Genomic DNA, 13,803 nt, shown 5'->3' on the forward strand with positions numbered 1-13,803 from the left:
ACCCAGATTATTTGCGGTCCACCTTTTAAGAAATGGGAGAAGAGTAGACCATTCCACGTCTTGCAGTAACGTGCCGTGGTTGACTGTATCAAAAGCTTTTGATAGGTCTAGCGCAACGAGTACTGTTCTATGGTTGGGGTTTTGATTTAAACCGCAATTTATCTGGATGCTAATGACATTTAGCGCGGTGGTGGTGCTATGGAGTTTTCTAAAGCCATGCCGATGATTGGCTATTTGCAAATTTGCTTTAAAGTAGGGGAGCAGAATGGCTTCAAGTGTCTTGGCTACTGGCGATAGGAGAGACATCGGTCGCTAAGAATCTCCTATGTTAGCTGGTTTCCCAGGCTTTAGTACCGCGAGCTCCTTGGCCATTTTCCTTTTTTTGGGTATGACAAAGGTGGAAAGGGACAGGTTGAAGACATGTGATAGATCAGTAAATCCCTCTTTGCCTAGGTTTTTAAGCATCGGCATGACTATGCCGTCTAGACCCACTGCTTTAGATGGCTTAGCATGAACTATGGCATCCTCAACCTCTTTGGCGGTGATGGTAATTGGGGACGCGCTGTATTTATGTTTGTGTGCGCATCTGTTGGCCCGCCGTTGTCAACCATAGAATGCATACATATTGTCGGAAAAAACGCTCGTGCAACTTTTCACATCCGACAGCACTTTATCGCCAAAGGCGGATTCGATAGAGACTACGATGGACCAAAGCTTGCCTACACCGGCAGAGAGGTTACAATCCCTTAAATGCTCCTCCCATTTCGCCCGCTTGTGTTCATCCACAAGCAATCTGATGCGTTGGTTTACATCCCTTATTTGGGGGTCGCCGGCATCGAGCTGTCTTATAAGGTCACGTTCTCGCAAAATTTGCGGCCTCCGCCAGAAACTGAGGCCGAATTTCGGGAATTCTACCGGCGGGAATGTAGCGAGCCGAGGCGGATTCAATGACCTTGCGGAATGCACGCTCCCCTTGGCGAGCATCAGTCCAGGATAGGGCGGGCAGCAAAGTGGTTATCTACAAAGGATTTGTATTCGTCCCACTTTCCTTTTTTAAAATTTATGAAAGTGCGTTTATCTGTGACGATGAAGTTGGCGGTACGCTCGAGCGAAATAAGTGTAGGCAGGTGGCGGATGCCAATGTTACCATCGGATGACAGTTGACGCAATTTACGAGTCCTGCGATCACGATTGATATATCCGGCGAACTGTGACAGCTTCCTACCATACGTGTGGGGCGCCTCCGGTTATTGTGCAGAACGTCGTCTCACCCCTGCTGTCCGCTTGCAGGTTTAAATGCCATAGATCGTGATGGGCATTGAAATCGCCTTATATAATGCCATTATCGCCAGTGAGTAGTGCTCTGATATTAGGGCGGTATCCACTAGGCCAACAAGTGGCAGAAGGGATGTAAATGTCGATGATTTCTAGGTTTACATCTCCTGACTGGACAGATAAGCCGTGACGTTCTAAGACACTTCCACTCTCGCGATCTTTTCTGCGGACATTTTCCCCAGAACAGATCTGCAGAACAGATCTTGCTGTGAGTTTAGTCTCTTGAATCGCAGCGATGCGGATGTTATGCCGCTTCATGAAATCGACTATCTCCGTGATCTTCCCAGTTAATCCATTACAGTTTAACTGCAGAATTCTGAAGTGCAGCGGGGAAGACGTCGTCACTCTAGGGGCAAGTGACGGGTGACTATGCCTGAGTTGAGGGAGGCCACGACGCAATTGCTGTTGTGGCTCTGGGACTGGACGTCCCTGGGCAAGCATTGGGGTGCCCGGTGTAGTTGGGTTTGCGGCCTGGCAACATGGCGCAATGAAACCCGTCGGGTGGTTGCCGTCGCGAAGAACAGAACATCTAGGAAAGTGGCACCGTCCAAGGCAGGAGCCGCATTGGGCGGATGACGCAAACTCATATATTTTATGCTTTGTATGAGCTGGTGGCGACGTAGGGCGCGAGCAGCAGCGGGTACTTGTGGCTTGCTGAGCAGCAGAGCCGCTAGAAGGTAGTGGGGTGGCACTGCGGCGTAGACTACGGGACGCGCTTGGGCGTGAACAGCAAGGAGCCACATAAGATTTATAAAAGTTACGATGACGTCGGGTTTTTGGATCTAGCCCAGAGCAACATGTCCGATGCAACCATCCCTTGCACGTGACGCACTGACAAGAGTATGGCCGTCCTAAAAAGATTCTTTTCCGGCAAACGCAGCAAAACAATTTCTCAGGACCGGGGTCGGGAGAAGGACGCGGATTGGGTTCGATACCTTCCCGGAGCAGGAGAGTATGGCGCAATCCCGGTGCAAGGATCTGCTGGGAGGATGACAATTTGTAGGAGGGACGCAACAAATTAGATGGGGTTACACTGGAATGACCGTCTTGGTCGGGAAAAACCCCGAGTCGGTCCGGTACATAGAACCGACTGCCTGGGGAAGCGACATGGAACTTTTATTTATGTTTGTAGGTATGTCACCGAGCTGCCACCTTGTATGGTTCCACCATGCATTGGCGTTCTGCAAGTGGGCCTAACCGTTAAAAAAATTAACTCCTGCTTTTGGATTCTGAATTTTGACGAAAATACTCGTCTTTGGGTACCACTACCGACAAGTTCGATCCGAATTCCAGGTGCGGAACTTAAGTTGCAATGTTTCCAAATGTCGTTCCTTAAACACACTGGCTTACACTACGCAAAACACATTTGTCGCTGCATGCTAAGCAACGCGCCTGTTTAAACAAAATTTACTGCATAAAATTAGTGTTGGGTAACAAAAATCCCAAACCATACGAGCAACACAAAAAGCCAAATAAATAAATACTTTTCCATCAATCCAGTATTTTACTAATTTAATTTAATTTTTTTTATTTTTAAACCTAAAAAATGCGAAATCAGTAACAGCTGCTTTTATCCCAACAGCTGATTGCTTCTTCTTGATTATTTTCCATACATTGCCTTGTACAATAATATGTCAGTTAATCGAAATCAAATTCTTTTGACTTGGCTTTCTTCTGCACGGCGAATTGGGTGAATTCGCTTTGCTTTAAACTTTATATTCCAAAAAAAAAACTTTCCTATTCTTTATACAAGTCTTTGGCAGAAGTCGCTGCATAGAGCTGCCAGGTAAACATATACATATATTGCTTGAATGCTTTGTGGACACGCGTGCAGTTATATTTACCTGACAGCTCTATGCAGCGACTTGTGTCAAACTATAAAAAAGAATATTTCAATCGCACTAAATATTGAATTTGTTAGCACCAGTTTGTAAAACCAGTTTTATAATCAAAAAAAAAATTGTGTGGACGTGTTTTCGTTTGCTCGCGTTGTTTTGCTTTTAAATTGTTGTTTCGGACCGGAGTTGCGCTCCGAATTGCCGCCTGCTGCATCACCCGTGTTTTTCCATTGTTGGAGTGCTGTTGTCTTGGTCCGGTTGCGGGTTGTTTTGTGATAATATTCGAATAAAATATTCACTTTGAAAGTAGTATCGAGTGCCACATTTTTGGCGCGCAAAAGTTATTCGCAAATTATAGTTAAACGAATCCACTCAATAAGCAGCGAGTTGCGTACAAAAGGTAAAAAATAGTAAAATAAAATTTCCAGCGGCAATCAACACAAAGCAAAATAAATAAACAAAGTGTCATTTGGCAAACGTCACGGCTCTGCATTGCCGACAGTTTAACAAGCAGTGTTATTTATGCGATACAAAGTGAGGCGTTTTCATTGACTACACAGCGCGATCACCCAAGGCTAAAATTTTATTTTTTTAACAAGCTCAAGGTCGTTTAGTAAGAAAATACAGCGTACATTGACATTGCAAGCGGCCAAACGTAAGGTGGGTGATACTTCCCCAGACATATCACTGCACGACATTATGTCTGCAATTAAAGATATTGAGAGTAACGGCAACAAGAAGCTTGATGGATTGGCCACGAAAGGCGATATTGAGGAGCTGAAACAGACGGTTGGGGTGCAGATTGAAAATTTAAAATCGGAAAACGCAGAGCTTAAGGCTGAGTTGGCCAAGATTAGATTCGAACGGGAGCAGGATAGGGTGGAGTTAAATCGGCCGATAACTGAAAGAAAACAAAAAAACGTTATAGTCAGAAATATGCCTAAGGAGGCTTCGCCTAAAGCAGCGGTTCAAGCACTATGCTCCAATAGGCTTAACCTAAACAATGTGCAAGTTCGGGAGGCTCGTAAGCTGTACGTAAACAACAATAAAATGGGGGTGATTGCGGAATTTGACTCTGTAGAGATGGCTAGCGAGGTATTGAAAAATGCCAAAAAACTGACTGGGTCCTCGATATACATCGAGAAAGATCTTAACGCAGAAAACAGCAGCAAAAGAAAATACTGCTGCACATTAGAAATGATCTTTTAAAGCTAGATCGCTCGCATAAAATCAGGGTTAGAAACGACTCTATGTGCGTCAACCAGCGATGGATGGCGTTTAACGCCAGCAAGATATTAATGTGCGATGGGGAGCCAGCGGAGGTGTTTCTTCGTAGCGTTTATGGCAATAATCTAAGCAAGATTTCCTTGACGTATGATGGTGTTTTGAAGAAGATTGCTGCAAAAAACTAGTGGTGGATAGTCACGAGTTTGCAGACATGGGTGGAGGTGTTAGGGAATCAGGGCTCAAAATTGTATCGTATAATGTAGCTAATCTATGCAGTAAACTTATGTTTAATAACTTTTTTATGTATATTTATACTTTTGACGTTTTCTTTTTGTTTGAAACACATGTAATCTCGGATGACAGATCAAAAGGTTCTCACCTTTTTAAAGATTACGTCCTACATTGGGTAGAAGCTGTTAAAAAGACACATAAAGCCGGTTGAGCTGTTTAGTTTTAAAAGAAGCTTGTACAAGGTTTATAATATACAATTTCTTAGCGTGTCTGATTGTGTTGTACTTTCGGTCAACCTACATGTTAATACTTGGTTTATCCCTCAGTATCTAAATTGTAACAAGTGGTGTGAAGATTTTAAACGTTTGGAAATTTTTTTAGCTACACAGCAACCAGACTCCTTTGTTCTTGGAGATTTAAATGCACGCGTAGGCAAATCTCAAGAGAATGATAGTAATCTAATGTCTGGACTGCCTGGTATTTCAGAAAACAGAAATTCAAAAGACGTAGTAACTGATGCAAAGGGTAAAAAAGTACTGAGCCTAGCCGAAGATGTTAGGTCTGGTGAATTTACGTTTTGCGGTGTTGTGGGAAGTTCGGTTGTTGATTATGCCATATGCTCTTTCGATCTTCTTCCGGCAGTTACAAACTTCTCAGTGTATAATAAAGAATTCTCGGATCATATGCAGCTTTGCATCGAATTCGTGGTTTCAGTGAAGGATGGTAATACCCCTCTAAGCATATGCCCCGCGAAATTAGCGTGGAAACCGAAGCAAACGCAAATATATGCTGATCGTATTAGCTCAATGCCCATGTGTGACTTTGCAAATACTGATGAATTAACTGATGTGATGGTAACAACGTTGGAAAATAAAGTAAAATCTGCTGCTGCGGTTTTTTGTAGGAAACCTAAATATATTTCGGAAAATGCGTGGTTTGACAGCCAACGTTCTAAGGCGCGCAAAGAGTTGTTGAAACATTTAGATGAACTTAGAACGAGTGGTTCTGAAGAAACTCGCGTATCTTATGTTGCACTTCGTTCTAGCTATTCTAAGCTGTGCTCCAAGAAAAAATTGGAATATAAATGCAAAGAAATTGACCAATTAAATACAGTAAGAAACTCAAATAACTGGTGGCGGGTTGCTAACTCGTTAAAAAACCGTCCTCATAGCGTGACTGGTAGTTTGACGCTAGGAGATCTATATAATCATTTTAAGATGCTGTTGTCGGATACACATGAAGCACCCTCCATGCAATGGACGTTGCCCTCAGTGATAGACCCTTTTCTCGATGCCCCTTTTGAGCTCCGTGAGCTGCAGCTTGTACTCAAAGGTTTGAAAGACAACAAAGCTCCTGGCCAAGACCGTATCAGCTATGAGTTTTACAAATATGCGCCACAATCCCTCTTAGCCGAACTACTTGCTTTGTTTAACGTAATTTTTCTAAAAAAAGAAACAAGTACCTCATTCGTTTCGCAGCGCTATTATAATCGCCCTTTTCAAAAAAGGTGACTCTGATCTTCCATCCAACTACAGGGGCCTATCACTGCTTGATTCCATTTATAAAATTTTCGCTGATTTGCTGCTGAGCCGCATCAACGCGTGGCTTGATTGTAACAATATAATTATCGAATACCAGGCGGGTTTTCGCAAAAACTATTCAACAATGGACAATATATTCAATTTAGTTAGAATAGTACACTTAAACTTCAGTGCGAAGAAGAAAACTTTCGCCTTCTTTGTGGATTTTTCATGTGCTTTTGACACAGTTCCTCGGAATATGCTTTTGTACATGTTGGCTCATATCGGTCTCTCCAGCCACATTATAGAGGTTCTGCGACTCATTTACAAATCATCAAGACATCAAGTCAGGTATGGTTTGATGGAGTGCTTTCTGAGCCTTTTACTGTCAATCAAGGTGTTCGACAAGGTTGCTTGCTGAGTCCAACTCTTTTCTCGATATATATAAATGACCTAAGGGACAGTCTCACCGGCGGTGTACAGGTTGCGGACACAACAGTAAAAGCTCTTATGTACGCCGACGATATCGTGCTTTTAGCCGACTCGGCACAAGTGTTACAGAAAATGATAAATGAGCTTTACGAGTACAGTATGCACTGGGGCTTGAGAGTTAACCTCGCCAAATCTAAAATAATAGTTTTCAGGGAATGTAACAGGTCTACTACTTTTCAATGGAATTATGGGAGCGAGATCATTGAAATTGTTAATGAGTACAAGTACTTGGGAGTTCTATTGAACTACAAATTATCGTACATAAAGCACCTTGAGGCGAAACTGGCTGAGGTTAAGACAGCTATAAATGCTACATGGTTAATATACATAAATAACCCTCGCATATGTACCTCAAAAAAGATGAAAATTTTTGACGCCGCATGTAGGTCCATCATGTTTTACGGTGGTCAAATATGGGGTGTTGATAAGTTTGAATGCGTAGAGAAACTTCTGCGTTTCTTTGTAAAAAAGTTAATCTTTCTGCCATCTAACACACCAAATTATATGATACACCTAGAATCAGGTTTATGCTCCCTATTCATACATACTTTAAGTACACACATGCTTTATATTTCACGCTGTTTAAGTTTGACTCCAAACAGACTCCCCCGCGTTGTAGCAGAGGAAGCAGTAAGGCAAGGTTCCTACTGGGTCAAAAAGTGGAAAAACATTTACGAAAGTGTTAACATGATTCCCCAGTCGGACTTCTCCCACACATAGCTCAAGCTTAGTATTCCAATAGTACTAGAAAAATTGATTCAAAAAGAGTTTGATAACTACACCGAAAGTGCTCGCCAGTCTAGGTCACATTACCTCTACTCCGGCCTGATTTCCACCTATTTTAATGATACGTATTCTGCGTATGCCATAAGTCTGATCTTCCGGGCAAGGGGTGGCTTGCTAAATCTTAATGCTAGAACTTTCAAAAACGTTACTTCCGTAAACTGCTCTATTTGCAATCTAAATGCTGTCGAAGACACATACCATTTCATTGGCATATGTCCTATATATAAAGATATTCGGTATAATTGTTTTGGTGAGAAAGTTTTAGATAGATGGTGATAAATATCCTTAAAGGTTGTAACTATCATTCGCTTTACGTTTATATAAGTAACTGTCTTAAATATAGAAGTCTTATTGTGAACGAATTTTCCTAAATGTTTGTTTAGATATAAGTGATATTAAGACACACAACATTTATTGTTATTGTCTAAACAATTTTTATTTATTTTATAACTAGTTCAGGTTAATTTTGCTTTTACTTTTGTAATTCCATTTTTAAAAGAAAATAAACTACTACTACTACTACTAAATCAGTGTGTTTAAAATCTAGGTGCGCAGTAATCTGCTTTTATGTTTTGAGCTCAAAATAATTTTTTCCCCTAAACTATGAGTTTCCTAGAGTTCAGGATGATAATCTCATATTTTAACCTGCACTGTAGTTTTATTTGACGTTTTAGTTTTTCATATGAAAAAAACTAAAAAGTGGGGCCACATGCACAGTTTCAACTTTTGTAAAGTTTTGACCCACAAAAAAATTTACGTTTTCGAATGAAATTCATACATTTTCACATGTTTTACAAAGCAAAAACATATCTGAATATTCAATTTTGATAAATTTTTTTACTCATGTTTGGAAAAAAATCTATACTTGAAAATCTTAAAAAAACATCTGTCATCCATGAATTTAAAAACTGCTCCTACCTTAAAATATTTTCCTATCAAAAAACTACACGACATATGAATTTAAGGTTACCATACCTGAAATATTGTAATGATTCAACAAATGATTGAAGATTTAACTGAAATCTACTGGGCTCGAGATTTATAGCATATCTCCACCCAGAGCTTTAACTGAGAAGATTTAATAAATCTCCTATTTTAACCTGCACTGTCCCCACTGCAGTTTTATTTGACGTTTAATTTTTTCGTATTGAAAATTTATAAAGTGAAGTCACGTGCACAGATTCAACTTTTGTGAAGTTTTTCAGTCACTAAAAAATGTTTACCTTTTCGAATTAAACACATACATACATTTTCATAGCAAATCATATCTAAATATTCCACCTTGGTACATTTTATTATTTTACTCCAATTTGGTCATTAAAAAAATTTTAACTTAAAAATCTTCAAAAAATATCTGTCATACATGAATTTAAAAACTGCTCCAAGCTTTAAATATTTTCCTATCTCGGTTGCCATACCTGAAATATTTGTTATGATTGAACAAATGATTGAAGATTTAATGGAGATTTAACTTAAATGTACTGCGTTTCGAGATTTAATTGTATCTGATAAAACATGTAAGATTTAACGTTAAATCCTCTCAAATGCCTAAATCTCGAATAAAGCTCTATTTAGCTACACAGCGGTGGTTTGTTTGATTGATAAATTGCTAATTCTATTTCTCCTTACCAACTCTACTCAACAGCGTTGTAGGGGTTTTTTTACTGTGAATAACAGAAAAACAATAATAGAAAAATAATAGAAATATTAAAAAAACAAATTATCATAAAAATTATTGTTATAGGCCTTGAGCTGAATCCTTTATCAAAACAATAACAATTATTAATAAACCATAGGAAATGTCAAAAAGTAATTGATAGTAAACAAAAATCCAACATTATCAGTGATTTCCAACAGATGGCGAAACGCTTTTGAAATATAGAGGAATAGGAACAAGCCACGTTCCTACATGTTTACGAATTTTGTAATTAAAGTTTAAGTAACTTCCCGACAAGCTCGAAACTTGGAATATAATTCAGAACCCGATGACAATGCAATAATAAGAAAAAACTCCGATAGGTGGCGCGGATATCGAGATATTAAAAATACTCGTATATGTGTTCCGATTTGGCTCATATTTGGAACAAATATTACATACTGTAACGAATGTTAGCAGCACTGAGCGATGCTATCGTCTCTAAGCCGATGTTAAGCAGTGACGTGAATTCACATCCATAGATCAATCATTATGTATCTACATAAACGAAACAATAATTGCGTCTCCACATATGTACCATGTACGTATACGAGCAGCGGAGAGTCAATGCACAAACACATGCATATATCTGAGATACTCCTGAAAGTATGCAATGAGAAAAACTATAAAATCATGCAATTGTAGTTACAGCTGAGAAGTTTGAGGGCTGCTGGACTAGTAGATTCTGGAAGCGCCTAGAAGATGCGAACGTTGAAATCCGAAAGTATAAAAGGCGGCAATTGTAGAGGCGCTGGAATTCAGTTTGATTTGAGATTTCGATTGAGACGTTATCTAGCGAGCAAGAGCAGTATTATTTTGAATAGTAGAGTTTCATTTGAGCTTTCAGTCAGTTTGGTTATTAAGCAAGCTATTCGTTGCACAGTTTGAGTGTTATTGTGAAGTACTTTAATAAAGGCCATTTTTCCATTATTCAATATTGGAGTTATTTATTCAACAGTTTAGCGATACGAACTTAGCAAAAGGGCAAATAAGAGGATTTGCAAGTAAATTCGTTACAATTGGTGTAGAAGAGGAATTGTTGAATAAATTCCAGAGAACAACAAGAACATGGCAAAGTTCAGTGAATTGAAGATCCAGCAACTGAAGAAGGAGTTGGAGAGTCGTGGATTGAGTAAAAGCGGCTGTAAACTCGAACTTCAGGCACGGTTACGAGAGGCAATGGAAGCAGAAGGAATTGATGTGGACGAGTATGTCTTTTATCCTGATGGTGACGAGACAACAACAAAAATTTAAGAGAAAAACGAAACATCGCAGACAGTTACAAGCACAGACTTGAACATGATTTTGGCTGCAATATCTGCTCAAACATCGACAATGTCATCACAGATGGAATCCCAAGAGACACGAATAACATCGAAGATTGAAGCACAAGAAACGCGTATGTCAGAAATGTCGACACAGATTACATCCAAGATGGAAACGCAATTGGAAGAACAGAAGACATATATGGCATCCCAACTGGAAGAACAGAACACTTATATGTCATCACAGATGGAATCCCAAGAAACACGAATAACATCAAAGATGGAAACACAACTGAAAGAACAAGAGGCACGCATAACAGTACAACTCGAAGCGCGTATGGACGAGAAAATAACGCAGTTTGAGGAAAAAATCGAAGCCGAGGTGGATGATTTGAGAGGTCGTATACAGGAGTTGCAATTACATCGCCCAGCTGTTTCAGCAAGCAATCCAAAGGTAAAAACACCATCCTTTGACAGTTCTGTTCCTTTCCAAGTCTTCAAGCTACAGTTTGAGAAGACCGCAGCAGTGAACAGCTGGAATGCGGAAGATAAAGTTGCTGCACTGTTCGTGGCATTGAAGGGGCCAGCAGCCGAAATCCTACAGACGATTCCCGAAGGAGAGCGAAACAACTATGAAGCATTGATGGCTGCTGTAGAACGACGTTATGGAAGCGAGCATAGAAAACAGATATTCCAAATTGAGTTGCAAAACCGCTACCAAAAAGCAAATGAGACATTGCAGGAGTTTGCTTCGGATATTGAAAGATTGGCACATTTGGCAAATGCGGACGCACCCGTGGAGTACACCGAAAGGGTAAAGATTCAGAGCTTTATAAATGGCATACGAGACGTCGAAACAAAGCAAGCTACATACGCAAACCCAAAGCCAACATTCGCAGAAACGGTGTCACAAGCTCTGATTCAGGAAACAGCGTCGCTTCTGTGTAAGCCAGTTTTCAAAGCACGCCGTGTGGAAGTAGAAAGGCCAGAGTGGGTAGACGCAATATTGGAGGCGCTGAAAGGATCGCAAAAGCGGAGTGAAAAAGTTATCAAATGCTTCAAATGCGGGAAGTCCGGTCACATTGCACGTCATTGCAATCTTGGTCCTAACAGTTCCAACAATGTGGGTGGCCGTAAACGCAAAGCTGGAGGAAATGAGCAAGAGCGTGTCGGATGTAAAGAACGAAAACTTGCCCCGGCTATTGAATGTCCTGTGATATCTGTGTCGCAAATTGGAAGGAAATCAAGCAGTCTTACCGTCAGAGGAAATGTGGATGGCAAGGAGCGTGTACTGACTGTAGATACGGGCGCATCTCATTCCTTGATCCGATCTGACTTGGTCAACAGGAGAGTAAAACCGTTACCTGGAGCAAGGTTGCGTATGGTCACTGGCGAGTATAACCAAGTTCAGGGAGAAGTGATATGTGAAGTCTTGATTGGAAAGGTCGAGGTTCTACACAAATTCGTTGTGGCGAAGATCGTTGAAGAAGTCATATTGGGAGTGGACTTCATGGTTGACCACGACATCAAGATCGATATGCAGAGAAGGGTGATGCGTTATGAGAACCAGGATATACCACTTAACTTCAAGTTGGAGAAAGGGTTCAGTAGTAATCGAGTAATGGTGGAGAAGACTCGACAAAGGCCACGAAAGTCAAAAGAAAAGGTTGATGGATCGAATGTGCCAAATAAACCGAAATTAAAAGTACCTGCGAGAAAAATACCGGCATCGACAAAATCTAATGGACGCACTAAAATGACTGAAAGAATTTTTCAGATGGAATACAAGGGTGGTTTCAAGCCAGGGCGCACTACTGTTGTGAAACGTCCAGACGATAATGATGATGCAAAGTCAATCCGTCAAGTGCAAGCTCTGCGAAGAAGTTCATTGGCCAAACAACAGAGTGCGAGGGAACGATCAAGACTAATGATTAGTAAGATGAAACGCAGGTACAATGAGAACAAAAATTCGGAAGGTTTATTGGAGGGAGATTTGGTACTGTTATACAACCCTCACCGGCGGAAAGGTGTTCCCTCCAAGATTCGGCGCAGTTGGGAAGGCCCATACAAAGTTGTGAAGAAGAGCAGTGATACCATCTATCGCATACAAACACCTGGGAAACCACGGATTAGAAGAGTGGTTCATTTGGAAAGGCTGGCAGCGTATAGATCGAGAGATTTGTCTGATCGGGACGATCAGACTTAGGTGGAGGGCAGTGTAACGAACGTTAGTAGCACTGAGCGATGCTCTAAGCCGATGCTAAGCAGTGACTTGAATTCACATCCATAGATCAATCATTAGCCGTGTTTTTTAACACGCGTATATCCGTTTACGCTTAAACTTTATATTGACTGCTAAGGGACAAACTATAAATACACCTCTGAAATTGCTGCGCATAAATTTTGTCCTACTAAATTTCAATACGCATTATACTCAGATGTAACTGAAATATGTGTCTTTGTGTCACCCTCTACACTAATTCTATGTATTCTATGTGTGTCCACAATTCATCGCAACTGATTCAGCTATATGTTATACCCTATGGCCATCAGAGCGTTGCGTCTCCGCTTTTCGGTACACCGTGTTGCTGTAGCTAGTTGTTTAACCACAGCCGCTAGATGGGTCTCCTAAGCATTATCTAAGCGAAGATAGGCGTTTTTTAACACGCGCAAACGAAACGTATACGCGCGTGTTAAAAAACACGGCTATTATGTATCTACATAAAAGAAACAATAATTGCGTCTATACATATGTACCATGTACGTATACGAGCAGCGGAGAATCAATGCACAAACACATGCATATATCTGAGATACTCCGGAAAGTATGCAATGAGAAAAACTATAAAATCATGCAATTGTAGTTACAGCTGAGAAGTTTGAGAGCTGCTGGACTAGTAGATTCTGGAAGCGCCTAGAAGATGCGAACGTTGAAATCCGAGAGTATAAAAGGCGGCAATTGTAGAGGCGCTGGAATTCAGTTTGATTTGAGATTTCGATTAAGACGTTATCTGGCGAGCAAGAGCAGTATTATTTTGAATAGTAGAGTTTCATTTGAGCTATCAATCAGTTTGGTTATTAAGCAAGCTATTCGTTGCACAGTTTGAGTGTTATTGTGAAATACTTTAATAAAGGCCATTTTTCCATTATTCAATATTGGAGTTATTTATTCAACAGTTTAGCGATACGAACTTAGCAAAAGGGCAAATAAGAGGATTTGCAAGTAAATTCGTTACAGTACAATCCAGTAGAAGTGACATCAAAATACTTTGGATTTCGAGGAGGGGCAAGCAGGGCGCTAGGTCGAGTAAAGTCTTTGGAAGGATTATGTATTGAGGACTTAGATTGTAACAAATTGTCAGGAAAGAGTCCTTGTAATAATGAGTCACTAAATGAACCTAATAGAATGAGAA

At 40.5% G+C, this 13,803-nt stretch overlaps 1 protein-coding gene across 2 annotated transcripts in view; it reads left to right on the plus strand.

Annotated features, from left to right (window-relative positions):
* Window positions 1–13,803, plus strand: part of MED24 (mediator complex subunit 24) — a 266,977-nt gene that overhangs the window by 111,522 nt on the left and 141,652 nt on the right. The window lies entirely within an intron of this gene.

Source organism: Eurosta solidaginis, chromosome 5, assembly GCF_040869045.1.
Source record: "Eurosta solidaginis isolate ZX-2024a chromosome 5, ASM4086904v1, whole genome shotgun sequence".
Taxonomy (NCBI): Eukaryota; Metazoa; Arthropoda; class Insecta; order Diptera; family Tephritidae; genus Eurosta; species Eurosta solidaginis.